The 25,378-nt window shown below is 39.4% G+C and overlaps 2 long non-coding RNA genes across 2 annotated transcripts; one reads left to right on the plus strand and one right to left on the minus strand.

The window, feature by feature from the left end:
* Window positions 1–347: 347 nt before the first annotated feature.
* Window positions 348–11,332, minus strand: LOC113417281 (uncharacterized). Its single transcript, XR_015745949.1, has 6 exons — window positions 11,270–11,332; window positions 4,385–4,428; window positions 3,625–3,694; window positions 1,701–1,789; window positions 1,341–1,594; window positions 348–1,011 (listed from the first exon to the last, which is right to left on the minus strand). It is a non-coding gene; the product is annotated as an uncharacterized LOC113417281 (long non-coding RNA).
* Window positions 11,333–21,340: 10,008 nt separating this feature from the next.
* LOC148133021 (uncharacterized) lies at window positions 21,341–25,145 on the plus strand. The gene is made up of 3 exons (XR_015747042.1): window positions 21,341–21,630; window positions 23,884–23,958; window positions 24,628–25,145. It is a non-coding gene; the product is annotated as an uncharacterized LOC148133021 (long non-coding RNA).
* The last annotated feature ends 233 nt before the right edge of the window (window positions 25,146–25,378 follow it).

Below are 25,378 nucleotides of genomic sequence, written 5' to 3' on the forward strand. Positions count from 1 at the left end.
ATAACTGCAGTACACTATATATTAGTTAGATGTCTCTTGCAGTGAGCTGGTGTGTATATTTAATAGTACAGTATTGTGTATATTTAATAGTACAGTATTGGCATCTTTCAATGCTTTTGCTAGCTATTACTTTGGAACTTCTTTGGAGGCTTCAGTGCAGGCAACTTTATTCTGTATTTTTATGAGATGCTCAGTTATTCTTTGTTTCAATTCTTTTACTACTTTCATTAGAGAGCTTTGTTGTTTCTGAAGCAAAGAATAGGGTCCTGATTTCCAAATATGAACAATTCAATAACTGCTGACTTCATCTGCCGCCAACTCCCCCTGCCTTTACAATTTGAGTTACTTTTGTTACTGGCCTTGGTTCCTCAGCCAGAAGCCGTGAGTCCTGAATATTTTCCACCAAATGTCCAAGAACTCCAAAACCTAGCAAGGTTCCTGTAGCCCAGGCAATGACTGAGCTGGAATGCATGTCTTTTAATTATGTCTCACCAAATTTTTATGAGAGAGACATTGTTCGTCTGGCTCCTTTAGTGAAGAAGAGGTTGGACATTTGGCCAGATGGAAAATATTAACTTGGCTGGAATGGATATTGTCCAAAGAATGCTTGATGTCTTCCACCTGGGTGTTCTTGAGTTCTTCTTTGTTAACATCCCAAGTACTCAGGACAGAAACTTACAGGGCACAATCACCTGCACCACATTCAAACTGCTGGAAGCCTTTTCCTCACTTTGTTTTCCAGCGAAGAGGGGGATGTCAAAAGCAATTTCTTCAGGAGAATAATTGGTGGTGAAAAAGAATTTTCATCATAAAGGTAGTCATCATGTTACAATTTCAAATGGTATGAAATGTGGACAAATTGCCACTGTTGTTAAATGAAGAGGTGCAAAATCTATGCCACATGACTGCATCTCTTAGTCACAGCAATCCAGCTGGTCCTGGTTGTCCCTGGTTGTATTAAACCATTAGCAGAGGGAGTCCCAAAAATGAGTACAGGTGTCTTCGAATTCACTGAAATAGATTAAAAAGAAGTAGGTTACAACAGAATCACATTAGTACAATCCTGTATTTGAGGACTGTATTTTAAGAGAAACCAGATCTTCCTATTTTGAAAAAATATAAGTATTTCAATGAAAAAAACAACTAACACATTAAATTATGTATATCAAACAGCAGTTTTATCCAATGTGAAAGATGACATCATGTGCTCAGTAGATGTTCAGTCTTTATTTACTAACGTTCACTTCATGAAACAGTTGACTATATGTGCAGTTTAGTGGAATTTAACCAGATATCAATCTCTATACCAATTGACATTCTCAAATAGTCTGTGTATTTACCTTTTGTATACAATCAGGTGTCTCTTTGGACTCTTTTCTGGCAGAGACTGAAAATGTTAAACAAATATTTTAGAACAAAGTAGTGAGTCATCAGTTGAAACACGTCTATTTCTCTCCAAGAAACGGAAGGACAAATCTTGCCGTCTTGGTCTTTCTTGGACAGGTAGGGATATGAGATGGGAGCAAACATCATCAATTGCCTGCTCCCAAGCCCTTGCCAGTTCTTTCTTTTTCTCAATTTCTTTTGAGACCTCCTATAAAAAGAAATTGATGAAGTACAATCAAAATTAACTTTTAATGTATTTAAAATTTCACTTAAAGAGGTTGTTCTGATTTCTTACTGTTATGTATGATACTTACAGTCTTCGCTCTTCTGATGGCTTTCTGGTACTTCTCATATTTCTCCTTTAGTACCTTGTAGTTAATTTCCTCATCTCTGTCTACATCTCCTGGCAAAAAAAAAAAAGAACTAGAACTTCTACAGTCAAACTTAAGATTAAATAAATCACTTTTCTTTTTTGAATGAAAACAATTAAAATGTTGTTAAATTAAAATGATCTCACTTTCTGGATTGTCTTTCATTTTCTTCTGCAGTTCCTTATTTTCCCTCATAAACTGAGCCATTTTGCTGACTAAATTGTTTTTTTTTTAATTTATTTATTTGTCAAGCAAGTATTAAATAACAGGTATAAGTATAAGCATGGTTATGAATACATGAAATGGATAAGGATAAAAAAGAAACAATAGGACAGGGACAGTAGGCACGTTGGTGCACTTATGCACTCCCCCTACAGACCTCTTAGGAAAGGGGTGAGGTCAATAGTAGACAGTCTAAGGTTAAAGTTTTGGGGGTTTGGGGAAGAAACCACAGAGTCAGGTAGAGTATTCCAGACATTGACTACTTTGTTGCTAAAGTCATATTTCCTGCAATCAAGTTTGGTGCTTGAGTTTGTATCTATTGTGTGCTCTTGTATTGTTGTGGTTGAAGCTGAAGTATTCATTGACAAGTAGGACATTGCAGTAGATAAGTTTATGTACTATACTTAGATCGAACTGAAGGCGGCATAGTTCTAGGTTGTCTAGGTCTAAAATTTTAAGTCTGGTGGCATAAGATATTCTGCTACGAGTAGAGGAGTGGAGGACTCTTCTCGTGAAATATTTCTGGACTTGCTCAACTGCATTAATATCCGTTTTGTAATGCGGATTCCAGACTGATGAGCTGTATTCAAGAATTGGTCTAGCAAATGTTTTGTATACTCTAGTTAGTAGTGTAATATTACCGGAAAAAAAGCTATGCAGGATTAGGTTAACAACTCTTAATGCCTTTTTGGCTATGTAGTTACAGTGGGCTCAAGCACTTAGATTATTAGAGATGAGTACTCCAAGGTCCTTGACATAGTTGGGGCCATCAACAAGGTCTTGACTATTCAGCCTCTATTTTATTTTCTGATTTTTTTTGCCAATATGTAAGACAGAACATTTGTTTGTTGAGATTTGAAGTTGCCATTTGTTTGACCATTCTGACACATAGTTGAGGTCATTTTGAAGGGTAGCAGTATTGTCAGTGGTGTTGAATAGCTTTACATTATCAGTGAACAGAATGCAGTTGCTTTTAATATGATCACAGAGGTCATTTATGTAAAGTATAAAGAGAGTTGGTCCAAGAACGCTGCCTTGGGGGACACCACTGTTGACAGATACAGAATTTGATAGGACGCTCCCAATTTTGACCATTTGTTATCTGTTTGACAGGAATGCTTCTATCCAGTTATGCAGGTGTCCAGAGATACCATAAGATTTTAGTTTTAGGAGTAGTTTGTCATGTACCACTGAATCAAAGGCTTTACAGAAGTCTATGTAAATAGCGTCAATTGCTTTGCCCTGATCAAGTTGTGTAGTCCATATGTTTTTGCCGTGTAGGAATTGTAGATTACAGGATATTTTTTTTCTGAAACCAAATTGTTTGTTAGAGCATAGGTTGTTTGTTTCTAAGTGGAGGATAATGGATTGGTTAATAATTGATTCCATGACTTTACAGGTGACGCAGCATAAAGAGATTGGTCTGTAATTTTCAACTAGGCTGGGGTCTCCCTTTTTGAAGATGGGGATGACCATGGCTAGTGACCATGGTTTGGCAAGGAGCTGGTCCTGAAAGATTTTTCAAAGATTCTCCTCTTCCAACTAAGATGCAGAAATTATAAGAAGCAAACATCAGTCATACAATATAAATTTGTGGATAAAAAGAGGGGCTTAAAACAGCATGGTAAGGAAATGAATGACTTACAGCTCTTTATGGTAAGATCTTTTTCTGACAGCTCCCTTTCTTGAAGCAACGTTAGTTCTTCTATCCGCTTCTTTTCTGTATTTTTATGGAAAAACACACTATTAAACAATATTCACAAAAGACATTACATATTAACCCACCAAGAACACTGGAATTTAAGACTGGCCATTGAATAGGAAGAGTCAGGTATGATGCAGAGCAGGGGCGGGATGCAAATACTTTTACTACCGATTCTGTGGGTGTGGCTAGGTGGGAGTGGCTAGGTGAGCGTGGCTATGTGAATGGGTAGGTGTGGCTTTTTTGGTGCAGCACTCCTCTGCTCTCTGTTTTTTGGCCTCCTGGGCCTCAGGGAACCTCCTGGGGGGGGGCATTTTTGCTCCCAGGAGGCTATCCTGAGGCCCAGGAAGGCAAAAAACAGAGTGCAGGGGGGCAGTGCAGCACCCCCCCGTGTGCCCCTTTTTGTCTCCTGGGCCTCAGGGAAGCCTCCTGGGCGAAGCAGTAAGACAGCAAGGGGGATCCTGGTACAGCTGATGTCGGAACAGCTGATCGTTGGGAGGAAAAAGAAAGAAAAGAAATACCGGTTCAGCTGAACCAGTAGTTGTTTTTTTACTACCCATTCGGCCGAACGATAGCATTTTTTACTAGTGGTTCGCGCGAACCAGGCTGAACCAGTAGAATCCCACCACTGATGCAGAGGGAGGATTGCCTTTGTAGCCCCACTCCTGCTACAGGTTCTCACACAAACAAAATAGTTGGTTACTTACTTTGGTCTCTTTGATGTTGTCTGTATTTCTGCAGATAAATCTGCCAAAGAAGACATTTTCAACACTTGAGGACAAACCTACTGAAGGAGGCAAATTTACTAAGTATTATAAATCATAGTGTGGATACAATCATACCTGCTAGAGTCTTATTTAGTTGCAATGTATTTTGGCTGCATTCTGGCCATTTGTTCTAAAACACTTTGCAGAAGTTCTGCCAAAATCTTGGACCATAAAGCCACCTTTTGAAAAGCAAGGTAACTACATTAATCTATTATCAACCATACATTGTAGCATCATTGTAGCATATGTAAGGAATCCTCTAGCTCTAAAAAGATCTTTAAAAATAATATCAACCTTACATATAATCATAGGCTGCACAATTTGCCAAATTGAACCCATTTTTTAAAGTATAGTTTCTAACTCTCTACACGGAACTGATTGTTATACCGATTTGTTTATTTATTTTATTTATTTAAATTGCCGCCTATTCACCCATGGTGACTCGTGGCGGCTTACACAATGTAAAACCATATTTAAAACAAAAAATAAAAATAAAAACAATAAAAACTAACAAAAAGAATCAAATAAATTAGTAAAGTACAATAGAACAAAATTTTGGAAAACAAAAAACAAAAAATCAAAAACCAACTCCTACCCACCCCCTTCTCGACAACAGCAGATCACACTAGACATTTGATGGGCTCCATTCCCCTCTGGGGTAACCAGGCCCGCTGGAAAAACCAGGTCTTCAGTGCCTTTCGGAAGAGTATTAGTGAGGGGGCCATTCTAATCTCTGCGGATGTTCCAGAGAGACGGAGCCACCACGGAGAAGGCCCTTCTTCTGGGTCCCACCAGGTATATCTCCCTCAGGGGTGGGACCCGCAACATTCCTTGCCTCCTCACTCTAATGGATCGGGTGGATGTGACTAGCAAGAGATGTTTCCTTAGATAACCCAGACCCAAGCCATGAAGGGCTTTAAAGGTGACAACCAGCACCTTGAATTGCACCCAGAAGCAAATCAGCAACCAATGCAGCTCCTGCAGGAGAGGTGACACATGTGCCCACCATGTGTCACCTCTACATAAAACCATGCGGGCCACTGCATTTTGTACCAGGTTGAATCACACCATTGACTAAAGCCCCTAGAAATGTAAAAGACCCAAGAAAGGTGCACTTCCCCAACCAGGTCCTGAGCCTGTCATCCACCAGGGGCAACCAATGCTGTTTCTGCCCAAGTCTTGAGCCCCACCACTTTTTCAACCATTTCCCTAAAGAAATTGCCAAAGAAGCAGATAGAATTTTGAATCCTGAACTAATCCTAGAGTTACACATACAAGTAAATAAATCAATAAAATGGAGGATCTCTTACCTCGAAGAGGAGTTTCCCTGCATAAGAGAGGAATGCCTCCATCCCTAATGCCCTAAGCTAAACTACACTAATCCTAAATGAAATATATTAAATATAATCAATAAATTTAATAAATAAGTATAAGTAAATATAAATAACTATAATAAGCAAATATAATAAATAAGTAAATAAATAAATAAATATTGTGTGTAAAGTAATCTAAGTCAACAAGTATATTAAATAAGGAAATAAGCAAGCAAATAAACACTGAAAAGTTAAAAATAAAGCCATATGTGATCTAAGTTACCAGTAGTCAATGCGCACACAAGGTAAAACTTGTCAGTGAGCAAGTTTCACTAGCCCACCCAAAGGTTTTATTTACTTCTCCTTTGTGAGCTCATCTACCTCTCAGCATCATTATGAAGCATGACCCCATAAAGGAAAAGCTAAGCAAACTGATGGGCTGAATGAAGACTACTCAAGAGTTTTATTTGTTTTTCAATATTTCAATAGTTTTCAATATCAGTTCAATGTCAGTATAAAATCCTGTTGATGTGTTTGGTGGAATCAGAGGATTAGCCAACCAGAAAAATGGCATAAAAAAATTAGTGCCACTGAAGAAACTGGGGAGATCTCTGGAGAAATATGCACAATTTAGAAGGAAAAAATGGTGCAGAGGAGAGAATTGGAAAGATTTCTGTAAACTACAGTAAGGCTCTTGCTCTACCATACTGTACTTGCCTTTTACTCTTGGAAAAAAAAAAACCTCCAAGACAAACACAGTATTCAAACTGTATTCAGCAACAGCCCTTTATTTTCTGCCTAAGCTGTTGATATATAAACTGCAATAGGTTGCACGGCCATTATTATTGTGATACTGTGCACCTTTCTTCCTTTTTTCTCCCCACGGCAGAACCTTTTTGATGATCAGAATAAATGACAGAAAATCTATTGTGTTTAGGGAGCATCTGTGTATTGAGCATTAAACAGAAAGCATTCATAGGATAAGCTATGTCGCAATGATGCTATTATTGAATTCATAAAACACACTGAATTTTAACTGCAGATGGTGGGTTTATGCAACAACCTAAACCAGCAGCCCCCAAGCTTTTGGGTGCCATCGACCAGTTCTGTGGAGAGAGTTTTTTCCACGGACCAGAGGAGGTGGGGTTTTGTGTACTGCCTGTTGTTGTTTCTTATTATTTTATGCAAATAATTCTTGTGGTGAGATAATGATGAACTTGCATCACCCAATGTTTTATCACCTGCTCTAGAAGTTCAAACCTTACTTCTTCCTGGGGCCACCTTTTTATTTCTCGCCTGGGCAAAGCATGCTCCTTTTGGTGTTTCTGATACAGTATTATCCTTATGAGCATTTTGTGACTTGGTCAAAACTAAGATATTTAGAATAAAATTTGCCTTAAGATTGTGTCTTATATTTATTGGATGATGGTGATGATGATGATGGTTGTAACTGTTTTTAATATCTCCTGTTGCATGGGGTAATTTTTAAGTTTTATTCATATGCTATTAATACTTTGCAAGATTGATTCCAGCAATTGTGATTTATTTAACAGATTGCACTAAAATGTGAATTGTATTGGGGGTGCCAGTTTCTTTCCAGGTCCAATTCAATGTGTTGGTTATCACCTTTAAAATCCTTCATGGAATGGGTTCAGTTTACATAGGGAAGCATCTTGTCCCAACCCGTCCCATCCAGTTAGGCAGAGAGGGTATATTATGGACACTGTCAGTTAAATAATTCCTACTGGTAGGATCTAAGAAGAGAGCATTCTCTGTCATTGTCCCCACCCTATGGGACATCTTGCTCCCAGAGGTGAAGTTGGCCTCCATTCTCTCGGCTTTCCAAAGAGCATGAAAACCTGGCTCTGCCAATTCATGTGAGGATCAAAGAGCAGCGTGCCACTTTGGGAGTGGCCAAGGTGAGCCTGAAAGCACTCCCTCCGCCCCATTCTGTTTCAACTCTTATTTTTTATACTGTATGATTTTATCTGTAAACTGCCCAGAGTCAGTTAGGTGGGCGATGTCTAATTTTGATTAATAAATTAATAAATAAAAAATAAAAATTATCATATTATCATACCTTTGTGAATTTGTGCATAGCATCCCTTTCCAGTTCACCCAACAGATATAAAAGGCATGCTAAATTCTTGTTATATTGTTAAAATGGCAAAAAGTTTAGTTTTAAAATAATGGACAGATGGGCAAAGTTACACATACATGATGAAACAAATCATCACTTAATATTGGGGGAGGGAAAGACTATAGAAATGTCACTCAAAGATATTAGCAATTTAAAAAAAAATCTGTAGCAGCCTAGCTATTTAAATTATATCTTCATTATTTTAGGCAGAAAGACATTTGAGCTCTATAAACAATGTTTAGGTATATATCCGCAAGAAGCTGCAATGAGATTCTTACATGAATAATGTTTGTTGTTTTAGAAGCTCCTTTGACAATAAGGGTAGGAATAGCAAGCAATAGATTTTTGACAACATCTTAATTTAAAAAGTCTGTAAGCCTCTACTGATTCAAAAGCTGAGGAAAAATTTCCATAATTGCAGTTGTACATAGAAACTTGCATATACACTTGGCAACTCTTTCATTAACAGCCCACTCACACGGGCTCTATTTACATTACTCTTTTTCTCTCGCAGAGAACTGAGCTAAAAAGGGAGTGATGAGAAATATTTTTGCTACCAAAGCTGATTATCTCAGCAGATAATATTGCCAAACTGCCATCATTAGCAGAAGAAAAACACCATGTATTGGTTTTTATATGGTTTCCAGGAGTGAATGTGCTCCCAAGTTTACTAAAAAAAATTCTCATCAAGAGGGGGTCCTGTGAACATTTTTTTGGCAAAACCCCACCAATCCTACAGAGATTCAAATGTGCATACATATGAGAAGACTTGCTATATTATCCCACAATGGACTCTGCCCAGCTATCTCAAATCCACTAGAGTCTTGGAGTTGAAATTTACTGTGAACAAAATCAGTCTAATAAATGACAAATGTTACTGTACCCAAAATAATGCTGGCCCAGTTACATATATGCATGATCATCATATGGAGAAAAAGGCAGTGTTTTGATATAGGTAGGTAGGTAGGTAGGTAGGTAGGTAGGAAGGAAGGAAGGAAGGAAGGAAGGAAGGAAGGAAGGAAGGAAGGAAGGAAGGAAGGCTGCTCTTTTGTTAATGACAACGGTAAGGACTGTTAATAGCTTGGATCAGTCTCCTTGAATTACAGCATTATTTCCATACAATTCAATATTCGGAGTTTGACTGGGAACATTACAGACATTAATGTTTGGGAAAAAGCTATTTTTTAATCTGTTATATGAAATCTTATATCAGCAAGTATCATTAGAATATCAGGTACCATTGCAATATATAATGCCATTATAATAGTATAGTCCTATTACAATATCACAATATTGCATACCAGACAGACATTTTATCTCATAAAGCAAATTGAAATACATCATAATCAAAAATTCTTGTTAATACGAACCTACAATAGTTTGCAGGATTCATCCCCTCCAAACTGGATAAGACCATTCTGAAATCTGTTTCTAGTAAAATCAAATGTGTCTTATTGCATGGAAAGGTCCTTTTCTCAAAAAATATGGAAATACACTTCATTGCAGTATATTGTTGGCTGACCTTTACATATTTCTTCTATTCTTTGCTCCAAAAGGCATTACACACATGTAACTTCCAATATGGGAACAATTTGAGTTCTAATTAGGCAAATCTCAGATGGTTCCACCACTGATTTGTTCATTCTTTCAATATTATTCTATGGGACACACCAAAAATATTAGGTTAGGTTCAAGAAAGGGACAATTAGAAACACTTTAATCTTCTTACAAAGGGTATGTAAACACATCAACACTTCATAATGATGTTCATGTTCTTGACATGCTATGCATATGAATCATATTTTTGCTCCACTATTAAATATAGCAGAAGCATCTTGTCAGGAAATCAACATTACGAGTCTGCTTGTAACACTTCAAGATCTTGCCTTGCCAGACCTCACCAAAATCTATGAAATCTAACACGCTCTTCTCAAAAACAATTAGGACAAGTTAGTTTTGTAAAATGATCAAGAATGATTTTTGCAACCTTATAAATGATGGAAGATGCTTTATGCAGAACCAGTTAACACAGGATCTCTAGCAAATATTTTTCACACCACAAGCTACCTGGATCCTTTTAGATAGTGACACCCAGAACTAAACATGGGTATGTTGATGGATATCATTTAAAATTATGACCCCTATTTTCCCCAAAGATTCTACAGTAGTTCCTATCAAGCAGCCCATCAACAGTAGCCTATTGTAGTATCATGAGGTTACTATTATGTATGTACATGAAACTTTGATTCTTTTATTTTTTGCAAGATAGTGTTCAAGTCAAGAAACTGACCATTGAAATCTTATGAATATTTTTGAAAGTCTGATATATTCTGCAATGGTTGATCAAATCACAATCTCAAGTGGATTTCTAAATATATAATATAGATATTTTCATAATAAAGTACAAGTGTCAGAAAAATTGATAATTGAGAAGATCTAGTATAAAAGAGAGGCTTTTAGGAGCCCCAGGTATACAATTTGTTACTTGGCTGGTTCATTAGTACATGGCATACCACTTACTGAACACTAGCATCAAAACCTGTTTTTTCTGATTGAGTTTTTTTATTTTGACCTCAAGTATCATGGGTTATATGCAGATGCTAGACTTGTAAATACCTAGTCACTGCTGTGAGAGGGAAAGCCATATATATTTAATATTATATTATACAGTATATTACATATTTTATACTATACTATACTTTTCCAATTGTTATACTTTATGGAATTTATAATAGGTAAATAAATTCTTCACAAAGATTTTCCAAATCAGCATCCATACTGTAAACTTTACTCATGTTACAATTATATACATGTCTAATCATAACCAAGTCCCATGGAATTCAATTAAGATTGAAATCTCCCATATAATCAATTTTATGTAGAACTATTATTTGCTTACCTTACATTTAGAAAGGATGCATTGTGTAAATTTATGTTGAAATCAAGTAATTTTGAAAAAAGCCATTCTATAAAAGTAATATACCTATGCCCCAGCAGGTTGCTTAAAGAAAATAAGCCACTTCTGCTACAAATAGATTCTTTCATCAAAACATGAATTCAGCTCTTTAAAAATTTGCTTAGTTCTACAGCTGTGATACTCTCTTTACAGTGAACAAAATGTTTAAATCCTTTAAGCTGAGCCAGTTTGTAATGCTGAGAATATAAAAATATTGAGAGCATGTTTCTCTACCAACCATGTATAAAACTGTTCTGCCTGAAACTGATTTTTGAGTCACATGTTTATTTTCTTCTATTTGCACTACTGAATGTTAATGTGGATTTACTGTCATGTACAATTATTCTCAAAGAGATCTGACTGTGCCATAGGTTCTTGGGTAAAAAGATCTAAACATATATGAAACGCTCACCAGAGTGGCTGACCAGCCTCTGAACCAGGTTTGTGGCTTTTCACATTCTCCCTTTCATATGGCTATGCTCTCCTCCTGGAAGTTACAGACAGAATGCTAGTAAAATGATAAGGTCTATTGGTGAGGAGGCAATGAATGTAGCTCCCCCTTTTGGGGGGGGGGGGACTGTCAAAAATTATCAGTCTTGTTGGCAGCCCGGTATAACCTTAAGAGCCACCCTCTCCAAGGGAATTAGGAAAACAACAGGATCTTGCCGAGCTGCACTGGACTCATTTCTAAGAATCCAGTTTTGACATAGTCTCTCACATACATTTTATCACATTTAATGCAGCCTTTCAAGTAGTGAACTGGATGACCCATGGGGTTGTTTCAGGGAAGTGGTTAGAAAGCAACAGGATTCTGTTGAGGTAAAAGCATCCTTACTTTCTTGTTCAAATCTTTTTATGGATATTTGCAGGTTGCTTTCTTGTTCAACTTGTTATACATTTTGCTGAAATACTACATGAATTTAGGCTCAGAGGACTGAACTGACAATTGATGATGCCTTTCATGATATATCTCATGAACACAATTGGTGATTACTTTTCATAAGGCTGATAACCCTAATGCTGAAGGGTACATCTTTCATTAGCCCTTTTTTAAAAAAAAAAATATTCTTTTTATTGGCTTCAGGTTGATTGCAAATGGACTGCAACTTTTTTTTTGGGGGGGGGACACATACACTGAGACCTTTTCCCCCCCCAATATTATTGTTCCTTCAATGAATTCCTTTTTAAAGATAATACTTTTTCTTTAAAAAGAAAAAAGACCAAGTTGAAACCCCCTATATTGCTAAGAAACTAGAGGGGAAAACAAAGAGGGGTATGAAGCAAACCCAAAACTCCCTACTAACTTCCATTGTTCCTAGTAGGCAGCAGATTATTAGATACTGAAGAGTCACTGGTGTTATCATACTCCCAACAGGGCAACTTTAAGTTTTACTTTGCTAGCTTCTCTTCAATCCCCCAGACCTTGACTCAGAAGTTCTATGGTATCTCTTGGCCCATATGGAAAAGAAAAAAAGAGGCTGGTCTTATTTTCCTATCAAGGACACTGTGTTCATCTCTTGATTATTGTTACAAAAACATTAAAGTTGGCTTCTGTGGACTTCATAGGTACAGCCATCTATTTTGTATTGCTTTACCAGAGAAGTAGTTTGCTATTGCTTTCTTCTGATTTTTTTTTCTTTTAATTTCCTAGTCTAACCAAGAACCTTAGATTTCTGATTTTGTCCAAGTGCTGCCAGTTCGTTTGGCATTTGTTTGGAAGCAATTGAATAACAAGGGTGACAATGTGGGAAATTGTGGGATCCCCTCAATACTTCTGCCCCTGGGGACAAAATGGAATCTTTCAATGTCACCTAAAACCTGCTATCTAGGAAGGATGAAAGCGGCTGTCAACGTTTCTCCAATACTCATTTGCTCCACCTATCTCTAAGGTTACAACAATCAGAGGTGCAGTATTCCAACAAAATTGTCAAGAAAATATTTCCTCTAGCCATCAACAAGCATTGACTGATTAACAGAGCCAAATGCCAAGCTGCAGAATATGGACGGGAAACTTTTTTTTTTTCATCCATCAGGTCTGCATTTCCCTAGCCCAGGGTGGGCAACCACGCCCGCGGCCACATCCGCCCGTTGGTCTGTCCAATGCGGCCCGCCCTGAAAAAAAAATCGCTGCCATTGGTCTGTCCAATCCGCCCGCCCTGAAAAAAAATCGCTGGGCGTGGCGTATTGCCCTGTGCCGCGTGGCCCCCAAAGCTGCAAAACAGTGCGGAGCGATCTAGGGGTAGGAAAGAAAAGAAATTTGCAAAGGCCTCAGCTGGGAGTTCGAAATCACCTTCGAGTGCGACCTCTCCGAAGGTGAGTCCCGCCGATCCCCCTTTTTTCCCGGGCTTCCAGGCTTAAACTTTGCAAAGGCAAAGCTTGCAGGCTGGAGCGTCTTCCCGCCGAGCGGGAAGGGTTCCACCGGCGGGCGGGGCGGGCTGCTTGGAACCACCTAAAGCTAGGCCGCTGCTGGTGGAGCCTTGCCCTGCCTTGGTGCCCCGTTCCCGGCTCGGCGGTCCTGCTTGGGCGGCACTTTAAAAGCCTGCTCCCAGCACCCGAGCAACTTCCCAGCAACTTTCCGCCCGCTTTAACTCACGGGTGCTCGCGCCTGGCCCCGAGCCGCACGGCGGATGGGAAGCCCGGCGGGCGGGCGGGCAGGCGGGCTGCTTGAGGAGGCGACCGGCGGAGCTCCGGGCTTCCTCCGCCGTGCGGCTCGGGCGAGCGCAGCGCCCGCGAGTTAAAATGAAGCCGAAAGTTGCTGGGAAGTTGCTCGGTTTTCCGGGCTTCCAGGGCTTTGCAAAGGCAAAGTTTGCAGGCTGGAGCGTCTTCCCGCCGAGGAGCGGGAAGGGTTCGCCCGGCGGGTGGGGCGGGCTGCTTGAGCGGGCTGCTGTGCGGCTTGGCGAGGCGCGAGCGCCCGCGAGTTAAAACAAAGCCGAAAGTTGCTGGGAAGTTGCTCGGTTTTCCGGGCTTCCAGGGCTTTGCAAAGGCAAAGTTTGCAGGCTGGAGCGTCTTCCCGCCGAGGAGCGGGAAGGGTTCCGCTCGGCGGGCGGGCTGCTTAAACTTTGCTCGGGCGGCACTTTAAAAGCCTGCTCCCAGCACCCGAGCAACTTCCCAGCAACTTTTAACTCGCGGACGCTCGTGCCTCGCCCCGAGCCGCATGGCAGCCTGCTCCAAGCAGCCCGCCCGCCCACCGGGCGGAACCTTCCCGCTCCTCAGCGGGAAGATGCTCCCGCCTGCAAACTTTGCCTTTGCAAAGCCCTGGAAGCCCCGGAACCCGAGCAACTTCCCAGCAACTTTCGGCTTCCTTTTAACTCACGGGCGCTCGTGCCTGGCCCCAAGTCGCATGGCGGAGGGGAAGCCCGGTGGGCGGGCAGGCGGACTGCTTGGAGGAGACTCCGGGCTTCCCTCCGCCAAGCACGAGCGCCTGCGAGTTAAAAGGAAGCCAAAAGTTGCTGGGAAGTTGCTCGGTTCCGGGCTTCAAGCTTAAACTTTGCAAAGGCAAAGTTTGCAGGCTGGAGCGTCTTCCCGCCGAGGAGCAGGAAGGGTTCTGCCCGGCGGGCGGGCGGGCTGCTTAAACTTTGCTTGGGCGGCACTTTAAAAGCCTGTTCCCAGCACCCGAGCAACTTCCCAGCAACTTTCGGCTTCCTTTAACTCGCGGGCGCCGCGCCTGGCCCTGAGCCGCGCGGCAGAGGGGAAGCCCAGCGGGCGGTCGGGCTGCTTGGAGGAGGCGACCCGGCGGTGCTCCGGCAGCAGCAACAGGCAGTTTCGCCCAGGCTCCGCTCAGGTGTCCAGCTGGGGCTGTCAGGAGTTGCTACCGCCGGCGCAGCTCCGTGCGCCTCCAGTCCCGTGTTGCCTTGGGAAGGAAAAGGCAAAACCAGGAGCCGCTGAGCCTGAGCCTCCGGTGCCGCTGCTCCCGTTGCAAAGCACCGCCGCGGCTCTTCCTTTTTGCCTTTCCCTTCCCGAGGCAACGCGGGACTGGAGCCGCGCGGAGTCGCGCCGGCGGTAGCAACTCCTGACTCAGGGGGCCTCCGAGGGGAGGGGAAGGAGGAGAAGAGTGGGGGAAGGGTGGGGGAGCGATTCCCAAAAAATCTTGTGCTGACCCGGCCCGTCTGTCAAATTTTAAAAGTCAATGCGGCCCCCGAGCCAAAAAGTTTGCCCACCCCTGCCCTAGCCTCAATGTGTTGGGAACTGCATGATAGAAGAATGAACTATAACTGAGTAATATGTGTTTGGCATGTACCCAGTCATAATTCAAAACACACATGCTCCAATAAAAAGAACATATGCAATGACTTTTATACACTATTGTATACACTTTTATTTGTACATGATATTTTCCTATTATACAATCTTATTTGACTTATATCCCATTGTTATTTATGTACACCTCATCATTTTTGGATGTTTTTCTTTGTAGCATACATATTTCGCAAACTCAGATCTGCAATGCAACATGCGAAGAGGTCTATAATATGATGGATAACTTTAACTGTTTTGATTAGCTAGTATATTAATTCAGAAAGTGAGAAATAGATCAATGATCTAAAAATTACACAGCAAATGAAAATGATGTGCCTGACCAGTTAGTACATTCTAAAACCAAACAGAGAAGCATGCTTCTTTAATCTCTTTCTAGCACCATTTTGTATGCTTGCTGGATGGGTGGGGATTGCTCTTGCTAAAAGTTTAAAGTGGTCTTTTGCCAGAGGTTGAGTAAAATGAGGATGAGACTGCCAAAACTTGCTGGAAAGGATTTAAATATTTGGTGTAATCCAGGAATCTTTGGGGATATTAGTTTAATTCAAAGAATAACCGAAGGGTTTATTAAAGGCTACCCAAACTTCTGTCTGGGTTGTCCACTGATAGTCTCTTCAGAGGCTTTCAACAGACATGGAGAAAGTTGCTCACATTAAAATGAATAGATTTGGCAAACCTGGGGAAAACAGGCTACTTGGGATTATGAACAAGAATAAGAACTGCTAAAGATTTTTTTTTTTAAAGCTATAAATGCTACAAAAGGATTGGAAAAGTCAATAATTGAGACTAACATATCATTTGTTACAGAATCCATTTATTGGCTTTGAAGAAAGCTTCCATAATAATTTAAAAGCTATGAAGAGTTTCAAAAAAATTGATAGGAAATAGAAACAGTTTAAAGAAAATGGAATAGAAAACAGGACACAATAGTTAAAATTAGCCATTTTACACTATTACAAATAGTTATTATCATTCGAGATGCTGCTTCTTTCCAACTACCTGTCTTAATACATATGGTAGAAGAGGCATGTTTCAGTCGCATCTTGTGGACCCCTTCTCTGCACCCACCCTTTGGAATATCTCTCCCATGATTAGACCCTTCCAGATCCCCTCATCAGGCTTTTGCAAGGGCTTAAAAGATGTGCTACTTCACTGAGCATGGGGAAATGGAGGCATGGTTGAATCCATGCAATGACAGTATTGATCTGATATTGGTTAGTTTGTTTTTATCCTGGTTGTAGATCCTATGTGTATTGTTTAATTAATTTAGCCACTCAATGTAATGAACCTGAATTGGACAGTTAAACTTTAGACATCCAACTTTAGGTTGGACACCTAAATAGGCAACATAAATAAATAATCATAAGTGTTTATGACAAATAATGATTAGATAGATATTCAACCACTGTAAAATTTTAATCGCTCTGATAACAACAAATATTAGTCAGTGTAGAAGAAAACCAAAATATTGGAAGCCAAGAATATCAAATTGAAGTTTTGGAAAGGGCTGTAGAAAAACTTGAGGGGAAAAATAGTTGAGATGTGTATTGAAAGCAATTTTACCTAAAAGAATTTAGGGTTATAAGAATCCAGTATTGTTAAGAATATCCAAACTAATTCTGCAGCTGTTTAAAATCATGACCAAAATTACATTACTAAGAGAAATGGTAACTAAACTAGTTTGAGATAAAGATTTGAGATACCATTTGGAATTATTTGTTGTTATAGTCTTATAAACAAAAATAGCTTCATTTATAATGAAGATGCATTTCAGCAATAATTCTTTGCCGCTGGTTATCTTAAAATTCAGATTCAAAGAATTTTATTTAAAACTATTAAAGTGCTAAAAGCCTCTATTAAACAAGGTAACCTGGATCTTACTGCTGATAGAAACTCAGATCTAAATAGATAAAATTTAAAAGAAAAAGAGACTGTGGAAACAAAATTTCCTGTGGAGGCAGAAATCCTTGTTCTGTATTAATATTTATCATAAAAGTTTCCATACAATGGAAATTGAATTATTTCACCGAATAAAAGGTCTCTGAAATTAGAAATTTTTCTAATAACTATTACATTAAATTGTTGAAGAAATTCTTACCATGGATAAATATAAACACTTCAAGAAATTTAAGTTAAGAACTAGGTATTTAATCAGTGCTCAGTTAAGACTAAATGAGCAAATAATTGCATAAAATGTTGGTTTTTCAGTCATGGGTTCAATTACTAAATAATTCCTAATTTCTGCAGAGTAAAATAGGGCAACGTGTTCACTTAGTAACATTCATGTTCTGTTTATGCCCTCCAATCTAATCAAATGTTATAAAAATAATTTCAGATTGTTTTTAATGCCTTTGGTGTACTTATTACGTTTCTACAGATGGATAGATAAATTAGTATGTCTAAAGGAGCATGTGGCATTTTTCGCAACATATGTTAGATGGAACCGATTGAGGTCTGGAGACTATTAGGTCCAACAAGAAAGATTTCACATATCTTTCAAATGTACATAAATAGTATTCAATAAATTATACTTTTGAGCAATTACTGATAGAAAAATAATAATACCTTCTTATAGCTATGAAATTAGAGTGTAGTCATTTTTAAACTATCTTTATATTACTCTCCTCTTGATTAAAAGTTTATATAAATATAAACATATCTTTATGAATGCAAATTAGGAATTGTATTCTATGATGAAGGTCCATCACCTTCATTTAGAAATATTTAATGAGAATTCAAAAAGTGTGAATATAAATTGTCTAAATACATTTCTATATGGTATTGGCATTCAGTTAGAATTTGGGGAGGGTGGGGGGAGATGTGTCAAGATATTCCCTGTTATTTTAAGTTGTAAAATGTCCATTTCGTCAATGATAAAGGAAAGCTAACGAAAACAATTTTCCTACTTTTTGCTAGGCATTCGGTAGATAAAAAATTGCTCATATTCAGTTTCATCTCTTAGTTACTGGTCAAGATACTTGATAACAGAAGGGCAATCATGTGTGCCCTTGATCCTTGCCTTCACGGTTCATTAAGTAGTTGGAGGACATAAGATTAATGTATCACTGGAGAAGGGAACTGTCCCACCCAATCTTAAAATTTTTTTAGGAAATTTCTAATAAAGATATCTTCTCTACATCCTACTGTGCTGGATAACCAACCTCCATTGTGTTGTTTAGTTGCTTCAAAGCTACAAGATTCCTTAGAGGGCATGCATAAGTGCACCATCGTGCCTACCATCCCTGTCCTATTGTCCCCATTTATTCGTACCTATTTCCTGTATTCTTACTCATGTTTATACTTATACCTATTATTTTGTAAGCGATTGACAAATCAAATCAAATAAAATATGTATAATCTAAACCCATATCATCTGGCTTCATATACAGGTTGGAAACATGAAGTTTCAGTTGTAGCTTCTGATGACCCACCATTACATGGATTAGCATATGAAAGTAGTTATGGTCTAAAACTTGAGACTTAATCCAGGTAAGAAAGAGTGTTCCTGGTCCAGAAAAAATATATTGAAATAGATTTCAACCTGATATGGATGGTGAATTAAACTTTGAGGTCTAAGTGTGCTTCTGGATTCAGCTTTGCATGTGCAAGTTCACATGACCGCTAGCTGGACTTTGAAGAAGCAGGAGTGGAGGAGGATTGAGGCTTTTAAATTTTGGTGTTGGTAAAACATCTGAGAATAACTTGGATAGCCAAGAAAATAAACAAATGCATCAAGGAACAATCAAATTTCTGATTCAAGGCACAAATGCCCAGGCTCGAATTACCACATTTTGGACGCATAATATGAAAACTTAGTTTTCTTGAGAAGTCTATAATTCTGGGAAAGTTGGAAGAAAAAAGAAAAATAGGCTGACCAGCAGTAGGCATCATTTACAGCAGTGATGGGTACACTGTTGGAAGACCTAAAGGATCAGACTGGGCACAAATCATCCTGAAGAAGGTCTATCTTTGTGGTAAACACCAATTTAATGGCACATAATCAATTAACAATTAAAAAAACATCCTCCATATCAGAGAGTTTTACAATAGTCAGAGAATATGAGAAAAGATTCCAGGCATTATATTTATTTATTTAGAAATTTTATTTCCCACCTATCTCGTATCCAACGACTCTGGGTGGCTTACAGCATAAAACATTACACAAGAAAAGACGTTAAGCTCAACAGTCATGACACACAGCAGATAAAATCATTGATAGTTACAAATTATTAAAACCAGATGGGAAAGGCGGAACCTGGACACACAGAGGATGGGGAGGTGGAATTAGGTTTTAATTAATCAATCATGTCCAGTATGAAGCTCCCCCATTGGGTCCCTGAGCCATCTGGCAGAGCCAAGTTTTGAAGTTCTTTCAAAATGGCAGGAGAGTCTTCTCCGGGAGCCCACCAAGCTGATATTCTTTGGCTAATGGGATCCGGAGCATGCTCCCTCTATCCGCATGGATGATGTGAGCCCGTCCCATCAGGGTGAGATGGTTCCTCAAGTAGCCCGGACCCATGCCAAGCAGGGCTTTAAAGGTGATGACCAATTGCAGGAGTTGGAAGTCCAAGAGAACCCCTAAGTGGCAAACTGTGTCTGCCTGGAGTAGTGCAATCCCATCCAGAAGTAAAGATGTTGAAATCCTGGATTTTGGAGCTCCATGCACCCAAAGCCACTCGGTCTTGCCAGGGTTCAGCCAAAGCCTGTTGTCCCCCATGCAGACCCCCCACAATCACCAGGCACCATGAGAGGACAGCCACAGCATCACTTTGTCACCAGGAATGGAGCTATGGAGCTGAGTATAACCAGCATACTGATAATGCTTCAATGCATAGAGGTGGATGATCTAATCCATGTAGATGTTAAAGAGAAGTGGAGAGAGTACTGAGCCCTGTGGCATGTCACAGGATAGCAGCTGAGGGCTGGGCCTCTTACTCCCCATTAACACCTATTTGGACCAGCCTTGGAGTAAGGAGCCAAACTAGCACAGAACTGTGCCACTCATAGCCAGCTCAAAAGGATACCATGGTCAATGGTATTGAAGGTTGCTGGAAGGGGTCCAGGACAGCCAGTATTGTTGCACTACTCCCATTCCATTCTTGCCAGAGGTCATCAGTAATTGTGACCAATGCTGTTTCTATCCCATAACTGTGCCTGAATCCTGACTGAAAGGGTTCAGATAATCTGTTTCATCCAGGACCCTATGAAGCTGCCATAAAACCTTTTCCAAAATCTTCCTTAAAAAGGAGTTTGGAAACTGAATGGAAGTTGTCAAAGCAGATGGGATCAAGCAATGTGTTTTTAGGAGGAGGTGAACCACCTCTTTAAAAGGGTCTCTTTAAAAGGTGCTGGAAATGTCTCCTCCTGAAGTGATATATTAATAATTGCTTTCACCTACCTGCTAGTCACTGTCCTGGAGGCTTTCACCACCCAGGAGGGACAAGGGTCTAACTGGCAGGTGGTAGCACTGATAGCATCGAGAACCCTGTCCACTTCATCCCCAAGAAGAGATATATGAGTAATATGCTATCTAGCAAAGTAAATCCAGAAAATTAAGGGTTTGGCTTCATTTAGTCAATATATTCTCATTTTTCAAACTGCACTGTATCCAAAATCTAAAGTGATTACTATTCTTCTACACTATTCTGTGATACAATCAACTTATTATTTCATGGATCTTTTCCAATAGTTAGGATAGTACAATGAAGAACATGGATGAAAACTAACACTACAACAAAGGGCTATTAATCATTGCTTTCCATGAGTCAAATTCATTAGAAAAGTTGGTGCTGATAACATGACAAAAATTAAACACAAAAACCTGCTAGAAGTATGTCAATAAATCCTGTTTCTCTGGAACTTGTGCAATTCTAAAACAAATAATTTTAGGAAAAGGGGAAAAAACAATTGCATCATTTATAGAAAACAACTTGTCTGCTTTTAGCACACAGTGTATTAAAAACAGAACAGTGAAAAAAAATAGGACTTCAGTTTAACTGAGAATGGATTGCATTGTTGTCTCAGCCTTAGTTTCTAAAATACAGAATCTGAGAAGAAAGAGATTTTTTACTTCCAGGGAAACACCAATAACAACAGATGAGAATTTAAACAGAAATGTTTGTTGCTGGTTCCCAAGAAACCCAACTTAAACCTACTTTTTCAATGTCCATTTTAAAGTGGCTTGTCTTTTTTCCACCAGACACAACAATGATGACTAGCACGCAAGTTTTCGCTGTGAAAGAGCCATACTTCAATTTGAAATGATGGTCTTTTCTCAAGGATAATACAGGACAAGACTGATAAACTTCATAATCAGGAAAAATTGTTGGAATCTGAGAAAAACTTTGATATGTGCATTATTTTCCTTTTCCTAGAATTAGATAATATCTATTGAGCTAAAAATTCAGCTATTGCACAGGAAGAATAAAGTGAGATGAAATTTCAAATGCACCCTGAATCAAGAACTCTTCAGAACCACATAAAAGAATGAAAACACAGAACATCCTTCAAAAAGCACAGGTCAGTTCTTGTTGTTTCCAAATGTAATATTTATAACCCGAGGCAGGATATTCTTGCTCACAAATGGTCAAAGACCTCCATATAATGTTCTTCAGAGTCAAGTGAAAATGACATGCCTTGAAATTAATTAACCAGTACTGTTCCTTTGCTGAGATGAATGCTATCTCAGAACCTGGCCCTGCATGTTTCCTTTGTTTTTGCTATAAAATATATTGTTATATATAACAATCCTCAGAATCAGTGGTGGGATTCAAAATTTTTTTACTACCAGTTCTGTAGGCATGGTTTGGTGGGTCTGGTGGGTCTTGGTGGGTAGGGCTTGGTGGGCGGGGCAGGGGAAGGTTACTGCAAAATCCCATTCCCGTCCCACCCCACTAACCTTAAGAAGAGACTGGACAGCTACTTGTCTGAAATGGTATAGGGTCTCTTGCTTGAGTAGAGGGGTGGACTAGAAGACCTCCAAGGACCCTTCCAGCTCTATTCTGAATGAAAGAACCTGCTTTCCAGCTCCGTTCTCCTGTGCAGGGCAACAAAAGAAGACCCAGAAAATAAGCTGTGACTCAAGAGGCAGAGAACAGATGGGGGCAGGGCCAGTCAGAGGTGGTATTTGCCAGTTCTCTGAACTGCTCAAAATTTCTGCTACCGGTTCTCCAGAACTGGTCAGAACCTGCTGAATACTACCCCTGCTCAGAATTGTCCAGCAGTTTTCATGCTGGATGTTCTGATGGAAGCTATGATGAGAATAGGAACAACAGAAGATAGATTGTCCACAGCAGGGATCCCCAACCTTTTGACGCCGCGGCCCGGTTCCGACATCAGCTGGGCGCCGCGCCCGGTGCCGGCGTCAACTGGGCGCCGCCATCTTTTATGACGAAAAGGGGCTTCGGTGGCGTCACGGAGCGCTGTTTATCATAAAAGATGGCGGCGCTAGCGCTTCTGGTGAGCTTTTTCGGGTAGAAATGGCTTTCTACCCGAAAAGCTCACGAAGCGCTGGCACCGCCATCTTTTATGACGAAACAGCGCTTCGGTGAGCTTTCTACCCGGAAAAGCTCACCAGAAGCGCTTTTACCAAAAAAGATGGCGGCGCCCAGCAACCAGCGCCCGGTAAGGCTTGTTCCGCGGCCGTCGCACGGTCCGCGGACCGGCGGTTGTCCACAGTATCCAGTATCCTCTGGTGTCATTATCAAATAAGCTTGGTAGAAAAGACAACAGAACAGCTAACTGAAGGCAGAGTCAGGGATTAAAATAACAAATCACAGTAAACAACACAAAACCAATCCTCACAGATTCAATGTGATGGTTTACCTCAGAAACTGATCACATACGGTGGGAAAAAACATGAATGGAAGTAATTTCATAAATCACTTCTTGTGAGATAGGCAGCCATATACATTTGATAAATAAACAAACACACAAATAAATAAATTGCAGAGATTTTAAAAGCATCTTTATGTATAAATGAAATAATTCCTTCAAATCTCGCCTTTTTTGTCCCACAGGCATTGCATACTGAATAACGAAATGAGCAATTCTTTGAAATATTATGGAAATTGGAGTTGCTGGCTAAGACAATGAGTGAAAATTCTCTCCAATGCTTATTCCACAGTTAATCCAAAATATATAGATTTAAGACAGTTCAATTTGTTCACATTTGGAATGGTCTAGAATTATCATTGCCATAAAGAAAATGATAAAAAAGCCATTGGTGACGGCAGTGTTATATGCAGAATAGATTGTTAAATGCTCTTTATCCAAAAGTGATGCCCAAATGGCTAAAATATAAATCCATTTTTTAAAATTATCCTTGCTGATTGGATAGCACTAGCTAAGAAAGACATTACCAAATTCTATTGAAGCACAACTGAAATTAAGTGCCAGCATTCTGTTTGGTGAAGTGTTTAAGGTTAGAAACAAGGAGACTGTTCTACTTCTGCCCATAGGCACAAAGTGAGTCGGGTGACTTGAGACAGTCACTTTCCCTCAGCCCTGGAAAGCAGGCAATGGCAATTCACTGCTAAAATAACTCCGCTGAGAAAACTTCAGAGACTTGTCCAGGCAGTCACATTGGCTCAAAAATGCTAAAATAAAGTAAAATAAAATAAAATAAAATCCCACATGGAATACTGGGTACAGATTTTTTTTCAACGCTGCTTGAGACAATGGTAAAAACAATTAACTCAGCGTTTTATGAAACTGTATACAGCGGAATTGCCTTAAACTTGTTCTTGTCTAAATTCTTTCTTGTGTTTTCAGTAACCATTCTGAAAGTGACAATCAAGGAAACATTTTAAAGTATCTGGCATTAAATAATCTAGAGTGCTTTTAAAGGTATGTGAACATTCTGAAAAAATAAAAAAAAATTATTTTTTATTTTGCTTCATGTTAGTTGTCTTAGAATTATATGCATTCTTTATAATAAACATTTTTAAATGACAGCCAAAAATTACTAATTTTCTTCAAACTACTTTCCTTTTGACTCACTAAAATGTATGGTTAGTTCCTTCTGTCCAGTTAGAATAACACTTCTTGTCCAAATTTTTAAAACCACCCTTCTCTCAGGATGGAGACAAAGGGCTTATGGAGAGAAAAGGTACTTGACAACTTCAAGGATTATTTTCTTCCAACAAAATCCTCTACAATCATACTGTCAACTCATAAAACATTTCTATTTTATACACATACCTCTAAAAATATACAATCCATTAGCAATTTGTTTCTAGAAGTATACTATACATTTTAAACCTAGAAATTACTGGCAACAATCTCATAAAAACCTTCTCCCACCCCTGCAAACAGACATCCATTTATTATACATGATATTTTATGTTTAGGAGAATATATTACTAATGTAGAATACAATCTTTCAGAGACACTGGCTGATTTTGCTGGCAATGTCATATTTAGTTCAAATCACTCTAAAATGTTCTGGGCAGATGGTAGAAAGACCGTGAAGAAACAAGATACTTAATCCTTTTTTTAAAATCATTTCTTTTTTAGATGCATCCATTCTCCAATAGAACACAAGAAAACCTGTTGGATGAGTCATTAAAACCAAGGACCATTCTGGACAAATCCCTGGAAAATATACTGTTGGGAACAAATTTGAAGAGAAATATCTGAAATGAATTAATTTCCTACTTCTTTTCCACATATAATTTCCCCAAAGCCCAACGCCAGTATTCAATGTTGTACAAAACTGACTTTCCCATGAGTATATTTGTTTAAACTGTAAATGAGGAGGAAACAGAGCAAGTTATAACTGAATCAAACACGTTTTTTTTCTAAATAGCACCAACCAAATATGATCCAATCTCAGAAGCCAAAGAGTAACTAAATCAAAATCTATGATAAAGTAACTTCAGGTTAGAGCCGGATTCTGGTTCTCTAAATCTATTTAGAACTAAATAATTAAGGCAGAGAAATGTATTTATTTGTTTAGGCTTGTATAACATGCAATTCCCAACAACTTTGAGGGCTTACATCAAGCAAAAGAGAAATAAAAGGGTAATACAGGATATCATGAAACAAGCACTTCCACAGAACAGAACTATCTAGGGGTGGGATTCAATTTTTTTAACAACCGGTTCTGTGGGCATGGCTTAGTTGGTGGGCATGGCTTGCTGGGCATGTGACTGGGTGGGCGTGGTCAACTCGATGTCAATCACATCAAGGGCCGCTTCTCCTCGCCTGGCCTCTCATGACAGTGGGGATGCTGCAACGGTCGTGTCAAAAATGGTCATAAGTCACT

The sequence above is a fragment of the Notechis scutatus genome, chromosome 1 (genome assembly GCF_049901735.1).
Source record: "Notechis scutatus isolate UNSWTSFEM ecotype Mainland chromosome 1, rNotScu1.2, whole genome shotgun sequence".
NCBI classification, from domain to species: domain Eukaryota; kingdom Metazoa; phylum Chordata; class Lepidosauria; order Squamata; family Elapidae; genus Notechis; species Notechis scutatus.